Source organism: Lynx canadensis, chromosome A1 (genome assembly GCF_007474595.2).
Source record: "Lynx canadensis isolate LIC74 chromosome A1, mLynCan4.pri.v2, whole genome shotgun sequence".
Classification (NCBI taxonomy): Eukaryota; Metazoa; Chordata; class Mammalia; order Carnivora; family Felidae; genus Lynx; species Lynx canadensis.
Genome location: NC_044303.2, coordinates 44,557,048 through 44,573,274, shown reverse-complemented (window position 1 = coordinate 44,573,274; position 16,227 = coordinate 44,557,048). Strand labels below are relative to the sequence as shown.

The following is a 16,227-nucleotide window of genomic DNA, read 5'->3' as shown; positions in this document are numbered from 1 at the left end:
GCTTGAACTCACAAAATGAGAGATCAGGACGCTCAACCGACTGAGCCACCCAGGTGCCCCAATACTATTCTTACTTTCTAATCTTATAATAAACTTTTGCCTGCTGCTCATTTTATTCTGTGCCCACCTCTTCATTCTTCGAAGTGGTGAGACAATGAATCCTGTGTAGTGAAGTATAGAATCTTGCAACACTTTTAAAAATAATATATACTTAAATGCCTATGTTTCTTCAAAGTCCAAAACCCATTCCTTTCCCTCACTTCTATTACCAGATATAAATGACATACAATAATTGGCTGATACAAATGGCATGTTTAGATTTTAACTGGTATAGAAGATGCTTACAGGGAATTTATTTTTATTTTTTATTATTTTTTATTTTTATTATTTTTATTGGGGGAAATTTATTTTTAATTTAAATACTGAAAAAAGGATTATATTAAATCTAGTTTGATTTCAATTAAAACATTAAGATAATTCCTAAAGGACTGTAGAAAACAGGCTATGAAGTGTACACATTAGGGAGAATAGCTAAATTGCACATCCAGGTACTGCCTTGATTGATTTTTACTCTCATCTTCTCACCAAATTACATTTGCAAAAGTAACCATGGAGACTAAAAGCTTGACTACTGAATTGAACTAGCAAAGTAATACCAAAGAATATAGTAAAAAGAAAGCAAAGGTGTTTTCAGGGTAAAAAGGTGCCTTATTTTAACATACAATGACGCTACATTAATTTTTCTAAGTCCTAGGAAATCAACAGTGTCTACTTACTCCCTGGAAGAGTAGGAACAGAGAAGCAGATTAATCAATCATAAAATATTTATGTTTGGATGGCTAGTCTAATATTCTATGCATTTGTTGATTATCAAATGGTTTAGTGTATAAAATTATATTCCTTTAATAAATATATCACTGGGGCACCTGGGTGGTTCATTTGTCAGTGAAGTGTCCGACTCTTAATTTCAGCTCAGGTCAGAGTCTCACAGTTCATGGGTTGGAGCCTGTGTTGGGCTCCCGGCTGACAGTGTGCAGCCTGTTTGGGATTCTCTCTCTCCCTCTTTCTCTGCCCCTCCCCCACTCGCTTGAATGCGCGCGCGCTCTCTCTCTCTCTCTCAAAATAAATAAACTTAAAAAAAGGGTGTATATATATATATATATATATATCACATTCCTAGATCTACAGTCACAATCAAAATTAATCAGATCTATGGTCATAAAAAGACATTATTTTAGGGACTGAAAACCTTTTTGGACTAATGCTATTATTCATATTTTATGCTATTAATTTAAACAGAGCGCCAATGAAAACAATCAGGAATTTTTAGAAAAATCTGTTATTCAATTGGCTTGAAATTATGTAAGCATATAGAAATTATAGATCTATGTTAAAATGAATATATGATTCTCTGTAATTTATAGGGTGAAGATAAGTTAAATGTAATATGTTAATAATGCAATATATTCATCTGTCAAATATTCACTGAAACCCTTCTATAATGCCAAGAATCCAAATCGGTGTTGGAAGCATAATTTTAAACAACAAATGGTTCTTTATATCCAGAACAGTGAGAAGAAAGGCATTTAAAAGCAAATAATACCCGGGAAAAGTGCTATGAGAGATTAAGTATCAGATGTAAAAGACGTTGATCAGGTAATATCAAACTGCTTGGGGAGATGAAGAAAAATTTACCCAAGACACTCTTATTTGTAAGTATCAAAAGGTCATGCGGAGGGATCCTAAGTAGTCTTGGCGTGAGATGCTCTTTCTCTAACCACTTTCCGCTTGTCTCCTTGCATACCTAGCACTGCTCAATCTTGGTAGGAGGAAGGTATTTCTGCTGGTCCTTTCTTCAAAGGCTCAGAAATAATCCCAAACCGAATCCCAAAGGATTCATCTTTTCCGCTTTTCTCTCGTGGAAGGCCGTCAGAAAAAGAATCATTGTATGCATTTACCAGTCTACTTTTCTTCTTTGAAACTATAAATTATGGATAAGAGTAGCAGGAATTAGTGAACGAGCTTCCCTTTTACTAGTTTAATTCAGATAGATTTTTTTTTTTTTTTTTAATTTGTAGTAAGTTCGATAATATACAAAACATTTCCTTAAACATTCTGGAAGTATTCTGAGTGGTTAAGAGGTTACAACTGGGGTTCAGGTCACTCGGGCTCTGTCTAGGCTCTGTCTTTCTCCATGTATGTGAGTAGGGCAAATTACCTAACCTCTTTGTTCCTGAATTTCCTCACTGTAAGTATACTGAGAGGATTGTGAAAATAACTTAAACCATTTAGCCCAATGCCTAATCCTTAGTTAATCCTTGATAAATGTTAATAAAACAAAAGAAATAAAAGCTCCCTTGAACTGTAATAACAAGTATTGTTTACAGAGAAACTAAATGTTTACAGAGAAACTAAAAAAAATTTTTTATTATACAACCATTTTAAGAGAAGCAATTGTAAAAATACATTTTTCATAAAGTTTATTTATTTTCTCTGAGAAATGTAGGCATATTAATAGAACCCAGGTGAATATTAGCACTAGCTCTGAATCAGAACACAAATAAACAAACAAAACCCTTTTAAATATATATATAAACTAAGAAAATAACTAGATCATCAAATCACCTCATACATTATGAAAGCAATCCTGTTTGTAGTAGAGTCAAGGAAAAAAAGGAAAAACTTCCTAATATCAAAGAGAGAAAAGTAAATTGTCAAAAATTAAACTATAATTATAAATATTAAAAATTATCTCTCCTTGTCATATCCAAACCTTCCTAATGTCCGCTTCTCAAATTCTATTCACTTTATCAATCTAAAAAGTGCTGTGAAAGACCAAATTACTTAGATGGTTTTATTCAGGCTGTTGTAACAGAAGGAACGTTCATTAATGAAGACTTGTAAAAGACTAGTGAGGAAAAGGAGGGTTCACAGGAAAATAAGGAGATTATGGAGGAGGACAGTGAGTCTTATTTGAAGGCTGGAGGTGTTTAATTCTTGAAATATGCCAGAAAAGTCACTCTCTTGCAGTTAGCCATTTCTCAGAACACAAGAGAGGAGGGGAGGGTCTCTCAACAAGATTTCTAGGAAGAAAGGGCTCAGGTAAATGCAACAACATTAGTCCCCTATTTATTCAATATTAATATGATTCACTCAGTGTTGAACAATTCAGAGACAATCCTAAACCTCCTGAGTAGAATGGATGAAAAGCTGAATGAAAGGTTAACTGGAATAGGTAAGTTAAGCTTCTGATAGTATCAGAAAACTAAAACTATTACTATACCAATGGATGAACACAGGATCATAAAGATAAAACCTCACATACTATCTTTAAGGTATAGTCCACAGGTCCAGCAGATTTTTTTTTTTTTGCAAGGGTGGGCATTGTCTTTAAAATGTTTTAGTTAATTCACAAAATTTAAACGTATCAAATTTGACCAATGAAAGCCCATTTCTAACATTTACTTGTTAACTTTAACCAGCAAATTAAATTCATTCATATAGTCTTCCTTCCAGTATTGAACTCACAATAAGATTTCTTCTATTCAAATCTCTTAATATGATAGAGAAAAAAGAACTGAAAAAGTCAAGATGATTGCCCTAAATTATTAGGCATTAAATGAGCTCTTATATTTTGAAAATTCTAACAGCAGTCTTTTGGAAACAGCTGTAATATTTACAGACTAGATACAGTTGCATTTTCCAAATTTTCTCTTTTTGAATACCATAGGTTTTCTAAGTTCTTTTTTTTTATTTCTGATGTTGTCATCTTGACAACATATGTTTTTATTTTTGAGAGAGAGAGAGTGTGGGTGAGGCCGAGAGCCAGGGAGAGAGATCACCAAGCAGGCCCCGTGCTGTCTACCCAGAGCCCAACGGGGGCTCAATCTCAGGAAACTTGAGATCATGACCTGAGCCAAAATCAAGAATTAGACACTTAACCAACTGCACCACCCAGGCACCCAGTCATCCTGATGTTTCTTAAAGGTACTCTTCAAAAGGGAGAACAAGCTTGAGATGTGTGTTACAATTGCTGTTGGTATTTACAGTGGTGCAGATTGCCATTAATATTTTCAGTTTGCTAAAATATGATTAGTTGTATAGTGTTTATTAGGAAAAGCTGATCATCCTTTCAGAGTCCTAAAATTCTTTCATAAAAAGGTATAGATAGTAATTGCCTGAGAGTAATTGAAGTGCCAATATCACAGCTGTATTTCAGTAAAAAAAAAAAAAAAAAAAAAATCTAATGTTACATTTCCCAGTATTCGATATATACCTAACACTAGCATAAATATAATTTTTGAAGGGATCCAGGACACATTACCCCAACATATTGCACCCTTGCATGTTGAATATTTTCAGCTGAAGGAATTTGAGAGTTTGAGTCACTCTGGCCTTCTCTCCCAGCCCCTTGTTCTTTCTTCAGAAACAGGGGTCATAAATCTCTCAAATGAGAGGTGCCTTCCCTATACCAGGAGGAAAGGAGAATCCTTACCTTTGAAGACAAAGACCATCATGAAGAGTCTAAATAAACAGACCAAACTTGCTACAATTATCTCATACTCCTCACCCTATCATATTCCTTCACAGCTGTTTACTCTTCATCAAACCTACATAAAAGTGCATAGGTCTAAGTGTTTCTTTGGGTTTTCATTTCTTTACGAAGGTCCCATGTCATATAAAACTTATAAAATTTTTTAATGTTTTCATTTATTTTTGAGACAGAGAGAGACAGAGCATGAGCAGGGGAGGGGCAGAGAGAGAGGGAGACACAGAATCTGAAGCAGGCTCCAGGCTCTGAGCTATCAGCACAGAGCCCGACACAGGGCTCGAACTCATGGAGTGTGAGATCATGACCTGAGCTGAAGTCGGACGCTCAACGGACTGAGCCACCCAGGTGTCCCGTCATATGAAACTTATAAATTAAATAAATGTATATGTTTTTCTCCTGTAAATCTGTCTTTACAAATTTAATTTTCAGGTACAGCCAGGGACTCTAAGAGGATCAAGGGAAACCTTTTCCTCCTCTACATTTTCATTTCTTTTTAAAATATTTTTCTTGTTATTGTTGTTTATTATTATTTTATTACTTACTATATAGTTTTGTTCTGTTTTCCTCCCTTCCCCCCGCCATGTTTAACATAAACTTATTTACGTGAAAGCCATATAAAATAAGAGTAAGCCCCTATCTATGAAATGGGGTTGTTACTCTTTAATGTGATTTAATACAAAACCTGAAATAAAGTAAGTACATACTAAAGATTAGTCATTAGCTGTATTAGACACATTCAATAGTTACAAGTATATTGTTTATTTAAGTTTTAAACAAACTTTATTTCTCTTTACTCCTTTTAAAATATGTCAGGTATAATATATCATGAGAAACATCACAGTTTTACTTGTTTTGAGAATTGTAATTTAATTATATTTATACCTCTTTCTTACTTAGATGTTATTTACCCTCAAGAATTACATTCTCTCCAAATCTGATTGGAAAAGACATCCAATTCCCCCTAATAACTGAGCCACGGTTTATCTTTAAGTGGCCGTAGGTAATAATAAAACTGTTTCTTTCTCTCTCTCTCTCTCTTTTTTTTTTCTGTATTGTTCATAGTCAGCAATAAAACCAGAAGCTGGAGTACCCATTAAGTTGTATATTTGATAGACTTTCTAAAGCAATCTTCAATAGCAAATAAGAAAAAACAAAATTGAGCAATAAATAAAACCACAAATTAGAAATGAATTGCACGTTGCCTGGAAAATCATGAAGACAAGGAATAAGAACATTCTCTTGTTTGTGATGCAGGCATCACTTGCTTTTCTTTTCCTTTTTGTAAAGGCTATTTGGGGGGGAATAATGTATTTTTTGTAGAAGAATGGTGATTGTTACATTTAAGTTTTATTCCCCTTTTTGCTATGGTATGATACAAGAATAAATTAACCATTGCCCTATTTAAACTTCTTCCTGTGTGACATCACACTCCCACCACACACTTGTAGGAGCTATGCAAAATATAACAAATTCCATCCCCTCTACTTTCTCTCCCTCCCTCATTCTTGTCCTTCCCTTCCTCCACCCTCCTTTCTCTGCCCTTCAGCAATTGCATTCCACTTCTAGAAAAATGTTTTACCTTGAACTCTATCCATTTGGGTTATTCAAGAACTGTCATTTATATTGACCTTTTTTTTTGGGGGGGGGCCAAAGTTAACTTGTTTAGTGGTAGATATTTCTCTACAGTTGGGCCTATCATTATGTCCTCACATCCTGAACTTCGATGTTCTCAGGACCAAGATTTTAGCACAAAGATACTCATAGTACCTCTATTAGAGTCTCTTGGGGTACCTGGGTGGCTCAGTCAGCTGAGTGCCCAACTTCGGCTCAGGTCATGATCTCACGGTTCAGGGGTTCCAGCCCCGCATGGGGCCCTGTGCTGACAGCTCAGAGCCTGGAGTCTACTTCAGATTCTGTGTTTCCCTTGCTCTCTGCCCCTCCCCAACTCGTGCCTGTTCTCTCTCTCTCTCTCTCCTCTCTCTCTCTCTCTCTCAAAAATAAGTAAATATTAAAAAAAAAATTTTTAAAGAGTCTCAATACTCACACACATGCTTGGCACATTTGTCATACCTGGGTTTTGGAATATGTTTGGTGCAAGAAATATAATTCCAAGAGTAGCTAAAGTGGGTTCCTGATCATCTTTCAGGGCCAATAGAAACTGAGAGCAGACATAGAATGACTTCATATCTGTTAAACAATTTTAAGCTCTTCAGATAAAGCCTGTCCTCCATTAGACATTTACTAGCAAGTGGAAATAATAATTACACACACACTTGCACACACACATACACATAATACATATTGGCTAATAGTTTCAAATTATCTGTGATAAGGATCTCTATTATTTTTCTTATCTAATGCAGATGAATATTTTTGTAAAATACAATAAAAACATCATATTAATGTTAATCATTCTAGAAGTATCTGAATGTTTATTTTCTATTTATGTATTTACCTTGTTAAAGACTTGTAACAAGCAATTTATAGCATATTATACTGGACTGAACATCTTTATTCCCAGGAAATGTCACTCTATCCACTGGGTTTAGAGTTGAGTGGAAACACCACAATTAAAGGGTCATAAACCAGAGATGATATAAGTATATCACTATTTCATATAAAGGCTGAAGGTATGCATGCCAGGGCTGGTATGGCAACTCTGTGTCATGGAGTCCCCAGATACGCCACATCCTTCCATTCCATTGTCAATATACTTAGGCTCTATTGGTTTTCCATTTGGGACATATGGAAGCTTTAGCACTTAGTCACCACATCTGTATAAAAGCAGTAGCAGCCAGGAAAAGACACATAAAACAAGGAAGCACTGGGAGACTGGTTAGCTTACTCGGTTGAGTGTCCAACTTCGGCTTAGGTCATGATCTCATGGTTCGTGGGTTCGAGCCCTGCGTTGGGCTCTGTGCTGACAGCTCAGAGCCTGGAGCCTGCTTTGGATTCTGTGTCACCCTCTCTCTCTGCCCCTCCCCCCACTCACACTCTGTCTCTCTCTTTCTTTCTCTCTCCTTCAAAAAATAAATAAGCATTAAAAAATTAAAACAAACAAAACAAGAAAGCACTCATGTGAACTACTGAAGAAATTCCAAGCAGCTGACATCTGACATTTCTATCTTTAATTATTAGCCAGAATTTTGTCACAGGGCCACAATTAATTACATAAGAGTGTTTGAAGTAAGATCTTTATCCTGGAGAAATTTGACTAACTAAAAACAGAACAAAACAAAACAAAACAAAATAAACCAGTTAGGGGGAAGAAACTGCAAGCTATACCTCCTAACTTACTGGATAGCTACAATTTAGTGTTTAAAAGAGTTCACAGCAATAACCCATTTGATTCATCTCTTTAAAAAAGAATATATCTCGGGGTGCCTGGGTGGCTCAGTCGGTTAAGCGGCCGACTTCGGCTCAGGTCATGATCTCACAGTCCGTGAGTTCGAACCCCGCGTTGGGCTCTGTGCTGACAGCTCAGAGCCTGGAGCCTGTTTCAGATTCTGTGTCTCCCTCTCTCTCTGACCCTCCCCCATTCATGCTCTGTCTCTCCCTGTCTCAAAAATAAATAAAACGTTAAAAAAAATAAAAAAAAGAATATATCTGAAGTTTATTTGCCCTCCAAAACTTTTTGAAATAGTAGAGAACTATTTTTTTTTCCAAAATTGGAATTATTGAAGCTCAGTTTATGTTCACCCTCTGTCTATTCCAGGAAGTAAAATGTAGGTTTAATTTTAATACAGTTCAATGACTCTATTAGATATGAGTGATAAAGTTCATTTCACTGCCTCACTGACTTTGACATCACTGGACAATCATATCCTCTAGAGTGTCATTCACTGAGAAGAAAAAAGGAGGATATGCTATTATCACTTTAACTTGGCAAAAGCATATCACTTCTGGGATGAATTAAGTATGACCATGGCAAATTTTATGGTCACTTTTGATATTTCAGAATGAACTTTTATAACATATGCCCTTTGAAGAACTAATACAAAAGGATAGTGCTTAAACACACGGAGGACTTTTTTCCCAATAAAATTTATGAAATCGTAGTTGCTTAAAGTCATTGACAATGTAACTTGCTAATCCAAAAGGGCCACCGTGAAGAACAGAATATTCACATTAATTTTAAAATATATGAAGATTAGATTTCTTGGTAAAGAGAGATTTAACCCTTACGAACTTTTGGTAAGAAGTCACAGAAAAATTTCTGCTTCCCTCCCAAAACTTCTTTTTCTTTTGCAGTGCCCAGATCAAGAACAGAAAAAAAAAAAAAAAAAAAAAAAAAAAAAAAAGGAAGAAATGATGGCTTGGATTAGGATATATTAGAGGACACTATTTAGATTACATTATGAGAATTGGGCATTAGTTGGCATACATATGCAGGTACTGAAAGAAGTGTGAATTTATAGCATGTTTATTTTTCTAAGATTGGCATAGGTGCTTTAACAATGCATTTTCTCAAATTGTGATCTTAAAGACTGAGTCATGTTTACAGTTCAGATAGAAGTAATTCAGTAGTTTAAGTAAGAGATGATTATATCTTGCATGAGGTTAGTGTGGTGAAGATGAATAAATGTGAATAAATTGGAGCATCCATCAAAGGGCTTAGTGATGGATTCTATTTATAGAGGAGAGGTAAAAAGAATGATGCCGGGTTTCTAAGTTGGTAAAACTTAATGGATATTGATACCATTCATTGTGATAGGGAGACTGAAAGGGAACCATGCTTTAAAATCAGTGTTGTGCACAATTTCAAAATGGATGCAACAGAAAGTATTATCTCACACAATTACTAAATATATTCTTAAAGTAGAAAGAAACCTTAGAAGTTATCTAGTCCATCATCTTAAATGATGATAGCTATACTGTTTCTGCTCAGATGTCACAAGTGATAATATCCTCTTGGCTTTATCAACACAGAATAATACATTTTAAATAGGCATCATTGTTTTGATATTCTTATGCTCGGACAACATCTGCCCCTTTGTAGATGATAGTAGCAATTTTGAAAGTAAAGTAGAGTTCTATAGGGCTTTCTCTACTTGTTCAAAAATATCTTGGTATTTCTTAATGAAATATTTGTTGTTTAGAAAGGCAAACCTGTTCCCCTGCCTACTGAGGAACTTGTATTTTCAAAATGAGAGAAACTAAGAACGGATACTGATTGAAGACAAACCCACAGCAGCAATGTCTTTTTTTTTTTAATAAACCAAGGAATGCAATTAACAGGTTTGTATGGTTAAAAGATAAACTAAGGTACATTAAGTATTTTATGACTTATTTGAGCAAAAATCAATTCCAATGGGACAGCGCGTAACCAGAAGTGGTTAGGAATGCTCCACTGACCACAGCCACCTATGCAACCCCCAAATCTGTGGAAGACGTCATTGCATACATGCATGATTATTATATACATGTGGTAGTTTATGCTCTTTCAGCTTAATCACAGTTTGTTGATTTTTACCACAGCCATAGATGCTTGTTTGTTTTTTGGATAGTATCATAAACCGAAAACCACAGACACCAAGATCTTGAAGGAAACAAATCTAAATACTAAGGATATTATTCAGACTGACATTATTAATTCTGTTTTGTAGAACAGGTTCTTTTGTTTGTTTGTAGAGAATATTTTATGGAATATATGTTAAGTCAGAAAGTGTGAAGGGTCTGAGACTTTACCCTACTTGCAAGTTAACAAGTTAGTCTATGTAATTTCATGTGTATCCTGACAGAAGTATCAGACTGCAGAAAAACAGGCCATGCATTACTCACATCAAAAACACCAGCCTGGGTAGGATCTTAGTGCCAGTTCTTTGAGCCCGAATCCTCACTGGAACACACAGTGCAGTAGTCCAATGAGACTGCTATAGAAGAACACCATAGACTGGGTGGCTTATAGATAACAGAAATTTATTCCTCACAGTTCTGGAGGCTGAGAAGTCCAAAATCAAGGCACCAACAGATGTGGTGTTTGGTGAGAGTTCACTTCCTGGTTCATAGACAGCTCTCTTCTCGCTGTGTCTTCACATGGTGGAAGTGGGGAAGAAGCTCTCTGAGGCCTGTTTTATAAGGTCCTAATCCCATTAATGAGGGTTCCATTCATGACCTCATCGCCCCAAAAGCCCTGCCTCCTAATACAATCACATTGGTGTTAGGATTTCAACACACACTTTTGGGAGGACACAATCAGTCAATTGCCCAGAGTGAGAACAAGGTATTATTTGGGAATGCAGTGAGTTCATATCACAGGAGAGGCACTCCAAAATTATAACACTTAGTGCTTAAGTTGGATAGCTGGTATTTCCATCCATTAGCCCCTGTGGGAAAAAGGAAAAAAAAAAAAACTTTATTTTGGTCTAGAATGTCAAAGACTCTTGTGATCTGAGGAGGGGAAGGCCTTCTTGGTTTATTACACTGAAATCTAATCAGATGTCTCTCAAGGGATGATATATCTAAGTTTCTTAATACTCTAGAATGTAAGCAAATCTTCATGAAGATGGGAGGAATTTTTATTATCCTGAAATGTGTCCAAAGAGATAAATGTTATCTCAACAGCTTGTAATTCTTTTCCTATAAAGACCTGAAATGTATAGGGGAAAAAAAAAAAAAAAAGAAAAGAAAAGAAGAAGAAGAAGAAGAAGAAATAAAAACAGAAATCTAGGAAAAACTATCTTCTGTCATTATACTTATACCAGAATCAACTAAGATTCTCATAGGTGCATAGGATTTCTAAATGTAACAATGGCTCTTGATCTTTAACAGGGTCTCATAGTGGTAAATCAAGACCCTGTCACCCAGGCCATTCTTAGTGAATCTGTCATGGAACCTCAGGCTCCTAATGAAGTAGATGATGATGAAGAAGGAGAAACTGTAACAGAAGAAAGTGAGAATGAACTGGATAACTCTGAACTCTCAGTCAAATAGGAATGCAGACAGGTTTCTCCCCAACTAAGAGAATATAATTCTGACTTAATTAAACTGTGGACTGATATTCAGCAAAAAATAGAAACACAGTCACAGGTAACCCCTGCAGGAACTCCATCATCTGTCCCTCCATCAGGGGAACAAAAAGCTGCTTTAAATCCTACCAGTGCTGCCAAGAGAATCCACACCAGGCTTCAGTCTGAAGAATCTACTGAGATTCTAGACTCAAGCTATATTGTGGGACAGGTGCTAACCCCAAGGAAGCAAAAAACAGTTGTTAAATAAAATAAAAGGAAAAATGGATTTGTTTGCTCCTTCCAAGCAGAAGGAAAACATGTCAGCAGGTAGCATAGCCTCCACAGACTTACCAAATAGCAATAAATTCAGGCTAGATGTCCTCAAACACATGATACATGAAGTGGAACACTAAATGGAAGAATATGAATGGTGGACAGGATGTGAAGTCAAGGGACTACAGAGTAGTCAGTCTTACAGGTTTCACTCTGTAGCTGGTGAGCTCCCTCTGTTGCCTGATTTGGTACCTTAAAGAGAGTGAGCTGCAGCTGCATAAAGTAGACACAGGCAGCTGCTACAACAAGTGTTAGGTGATCATCATGAGCTCACTAATGCTCTTACACCTGAAATTCTTCTTGGAGAAGAAAATACTACCCAGGTTAAGACTTCAGCAGTACATGGTCACAATAGATTTAGCAACTTACATCACTCACACATGCCATAAAGAATTGTCTTTGATAAATAGCAACACAGAAAATCAGGCATTAGAAAGGGGATCCATGGGTAGGAATTACAGATAATTCAGAGGGCCCTGTTCTAAATGCTAATGTCTCTGTGCCATCGATGGTCAGAGGGGAAGAAGTGGTTGAATTCCCACAGGAAGACTTGGCTGTTAAACTATCCCAGGTGCCAACCCCCGCCCCCCCACAGATCGTGTGGATCTGGCCAACAATTTTCCAGCACATGTATTTGAGCTCAAATAACACCACCAAGGCAGAAGATCAACTCAGAATTCTCTCCCTTGCAGCATGTATTGAGGAGGACTGTTCAAACTTGTCCTGCTCCACAAATTCTTCCAACTATGAAAATAATTGAGAAGAAACAAAATTGAGAAAAGACCTTACCTACTGCACAATCAGAATTCAAAGAAGTTGCCTCTTCACTCAGAGGTGGAGGGTTTCTCATATGGGGGAAGATATGGAGAACAAAACTCAGGTTCCTTTTTTTAGCCTCTTCCAGACCCTCCGCAGTTCTCATTCAAACATTTAGCAGGACAGAACCCCCAATTTCTCAGAAGAGCCCCTAGTACTGGGAGATGGGCCATAGCTTAGAACAAATGAGGCAGGAATGGGAAAGGATTTCATGGCACAAATTGTTGAGTCGACACTGCAGAATTTAGCTATCAAGACACATCTGAGCAATAATATTGGGCCAGAAGGAGAGCAAGGGGATGGACTTCAGGAATTCAATAAGAGACAAGTCATACAAGTGACACGACTGCTAATTTTCCAGCAGCACAATCTCTACCACCAGGAAGCATGAAGGAACAGGTTGCAGGAATGAATCGGCAGAGTATAGATACTCATAGAAAAGTCTTGCAGAGCAGCTGATACTTGTTGGTTTGGACCTTTTCTCTCCACCAGTATCGCCCATTCTGTCACCGGCCAGAACACGGACTGAAGGAGAAAAGAGGACAATTGAAGTATTTATTATACAACTACATCCCCCGACAGCTCAAAATGCAGTGCTGTCTCTCCTACTAATTGAATAAATACAAGATCTTCAGGGACTGCTAGTAATTCTTGTTCTCCATTAAATGCTACCTCACGAACTGGGTGATTCACACCTCTTAATCCAAGAACAAAGACTGAGAAACAAAATGAAGAAGGCTGGTTTGCTTTTGCTACCCACTTGTCATAAATGAATTTGGTTTTACAGAGTTTGTTCTCAGTAATATATTCTTGAGCTTCCACTCCCCTTTCTCTGCTCCTGCTTTCAAGTTTTCATGCCCTTCTTTTAGATAAAACCTGCAAAGATCATATGACTTAGTATTTTTGGAACAAAGAATAAAGCAATTATTTTAATTTTTGACTTCTTCCAATAGATTTCCAATAACTAACCAACCTACGACTTCTTGTAAATAAAATGTTGACAACAGGGAAAAAATACAAATTTAAAAAGTTTCCAGAAAATTGTTTGAGACTCTAAGATTTCTTAATTTTCAATATTATTTCCTTGATTTATTCTATCATTCATTTAAAGTATTATTAAGCTCTAATGATATAATGAACAGAGTCACAATCTAGTGTTGAAAACAATCTATAATCATACAGGTAGACAGAAAGTATCTATGAAAAGAGCTACTAATAGAATTTTACAGGTACAGAGATCAGAGAACTTTCTCCAAGGCACTGATGCTGCTTAATGAGAATGAATATAATTTACTTAGAAGAACAAGGAAAGGGGGACACTCCAAGGAGAAAGAATGGCATGTGCAGTGTTCCATGGTGAAGCACAGCCTGTTCACAGTCCAGAGCAAGCATAGGGGTAAGAGCAGGTGAGATCCTGGCATAAGAAAGTGATGCTATAATATGGACTTTGCATTTGTTTGGGGATTACTGGCCTTCTTTATCTTAATAAATAAAGAGTCATGAATGAAGGTGTTTTTAATGGGAGAGTTTGGTAATCTAATATAAATTTTCAAAATATTACTATGGCAGATTTATCAAAAGAGAAGTAGATCTGACTGCCAAGATAAATCTATCTTCCAGTATGAATTCCAGAAAAGTAGAACCCACAGTGAAGTAAAAAGCAGAGTGCAGACTTCCTATGTAACTAGTATTTCATGACTTACGATATTACATCTATATTATGATAGGCAGAATTCTGAGATAGCCTTAAGATGTCTGATTCCTACATGGTGCTCTATGGACTACTCTCCTCTTGAGGTAAGGAATAATTTGTGAATATGATGAGACAAAGATTGCCCTGATTAGGTTACTAATCAGATGACTTAATCAAAAGGAAAGTTATGTAAGTTGGCCTGTACTAATCTAGCGTGCCCTTCCAAAGGTCTTCATCCTTCTGAATTTAGGGAGATTTTAACATAAGAAAGCAATGAAGGATGGTGCATATCAAGGATCTGAGAGTACCACCTGGGAGCTGAGAACAGCCCAGGTTTCACAGCCAGAAGGAAATGGGGCAGGGGGACTGCAATCAGACAAACACAAGGAACCAAATTCTTCCAATAACCTGGATGAGCTTGGAAGAAAATTCAAGCCCCAGATGACAATCTCTGTCCCACCTAATACATTAATTTCAGCCTTGTGAGACCCAGGAGGAGGATCCAGCTAATTTGCCCAGATTCCTGACTCACAAAAACTATAGGATAATACTTGGGTGTTGCTGAAGTTTTTGATAATCTGTTATATATTGATAGAAAACTCTGTGCCTGTGAGTGCGTGTGTGTGTGTGAGTGTGTGTGTGTGTATACTCATTCTGTAATCCATTAAAGTCTTTTTCTTTAATTGCTCTCGACAAGCAATTATTGCCATGCTACAGAATTCCAAAACTTTAGTCAAAAGTTGTGATAAGGCAGGTTAGTCACAACTAAACCTTTATTAAAAAATGTATTTATTAAGATTTATTAAATTTATTATTAAAATTTATTAAAAATTATTTATTAAAATATATTGGTATGAAAATATAATTACTCAAATCATTAATATGAATTTTGAAGGTATGTCAAAATTTAGTAATAAAAAACAGGTTAAATTAATGCTTTCATCTCAACGTTGTCCTCTTCAGATTAACCTCATGTCAGTACAGTGCATAACATCTCACCTAAATAGTTTCAAGCAGTTTTAAATATTTTCTAAGCCGAAAATTAAGTGATTTGAAAACTCTTCATCCAGTATATTGAAACAGAGAAATCATGGTGGTTGGCATCAGATCAGTCTGCAAGGTCAATCATTTTGTTACCAATTGTATTTTTAATCCACATATGCACTATAACTTCCTATAGTATGCACTATAACCAGATGTCCATTGGCTTTTCCCAAATAAATATCAAAATGATAAATATTTTGATAAATAAATAAATATTTCCCAAATAAATATCAAAATGAAGTTTTGATGACTACATATAGAGTATAAAATAGCATAATTTTGACAGTTAAATAAATGTCCATTTTTTGCTGAATATCAGTCCACAGTTTAATTAAGTCAGAATTATGTTCTCTTAGTTGGGGGAGAAATCTGTCTGCATTCCTATTTGACTGAGAGTTTAGAGTTATCCAGTTCATTCTCACTTTCCTCTGTTACAGTTTCTCCTTCTTCATCATCATCTACTTCATTAGGAGCCTGAGGTTCCATGACAGATTCACTAAGAATGGCCTGGGTGACAGGGTCTTGATTTACCACTATGAGACCCTGTTAAAGATCAAGAGCCATTGTTACATTTAGAAATCCTATGCACCTATGAGAATCTTAGTTGATTCTGGTATAAGTATAATGACAGAAGATAGTTTTTCCTAGATTTCTGTTTTTATTTCTTCTTCTTTTTTGTCTTTTTTTCCCTATATGAGTTATTCTGGAGAATGTTCCATGTGCACTCAAAAAGTATGTGTATTCTGCTGCTTTAGGATGAAATGAATATATTTAAGTCTATCTGGTCCAATGTGTCATTCAAAGCCATTGCTTCCTTGTTGATTTTCTGCTTAGATGAT

At 36.1% G+C, this 16,227-nt stretch overlaps 1 pseudogene; it reads left to right on the top strand.

Annotated features, from left to right (window-relative positions):
• The window catches only part of LOC115507849, a 28,587-nt pseudogene extending 15,167 nt beyond the window's left edge, over positions 1–13,420 (top strand).
• Positions 13,421–16,227: the final 2,807 nt, after the last annotated feature.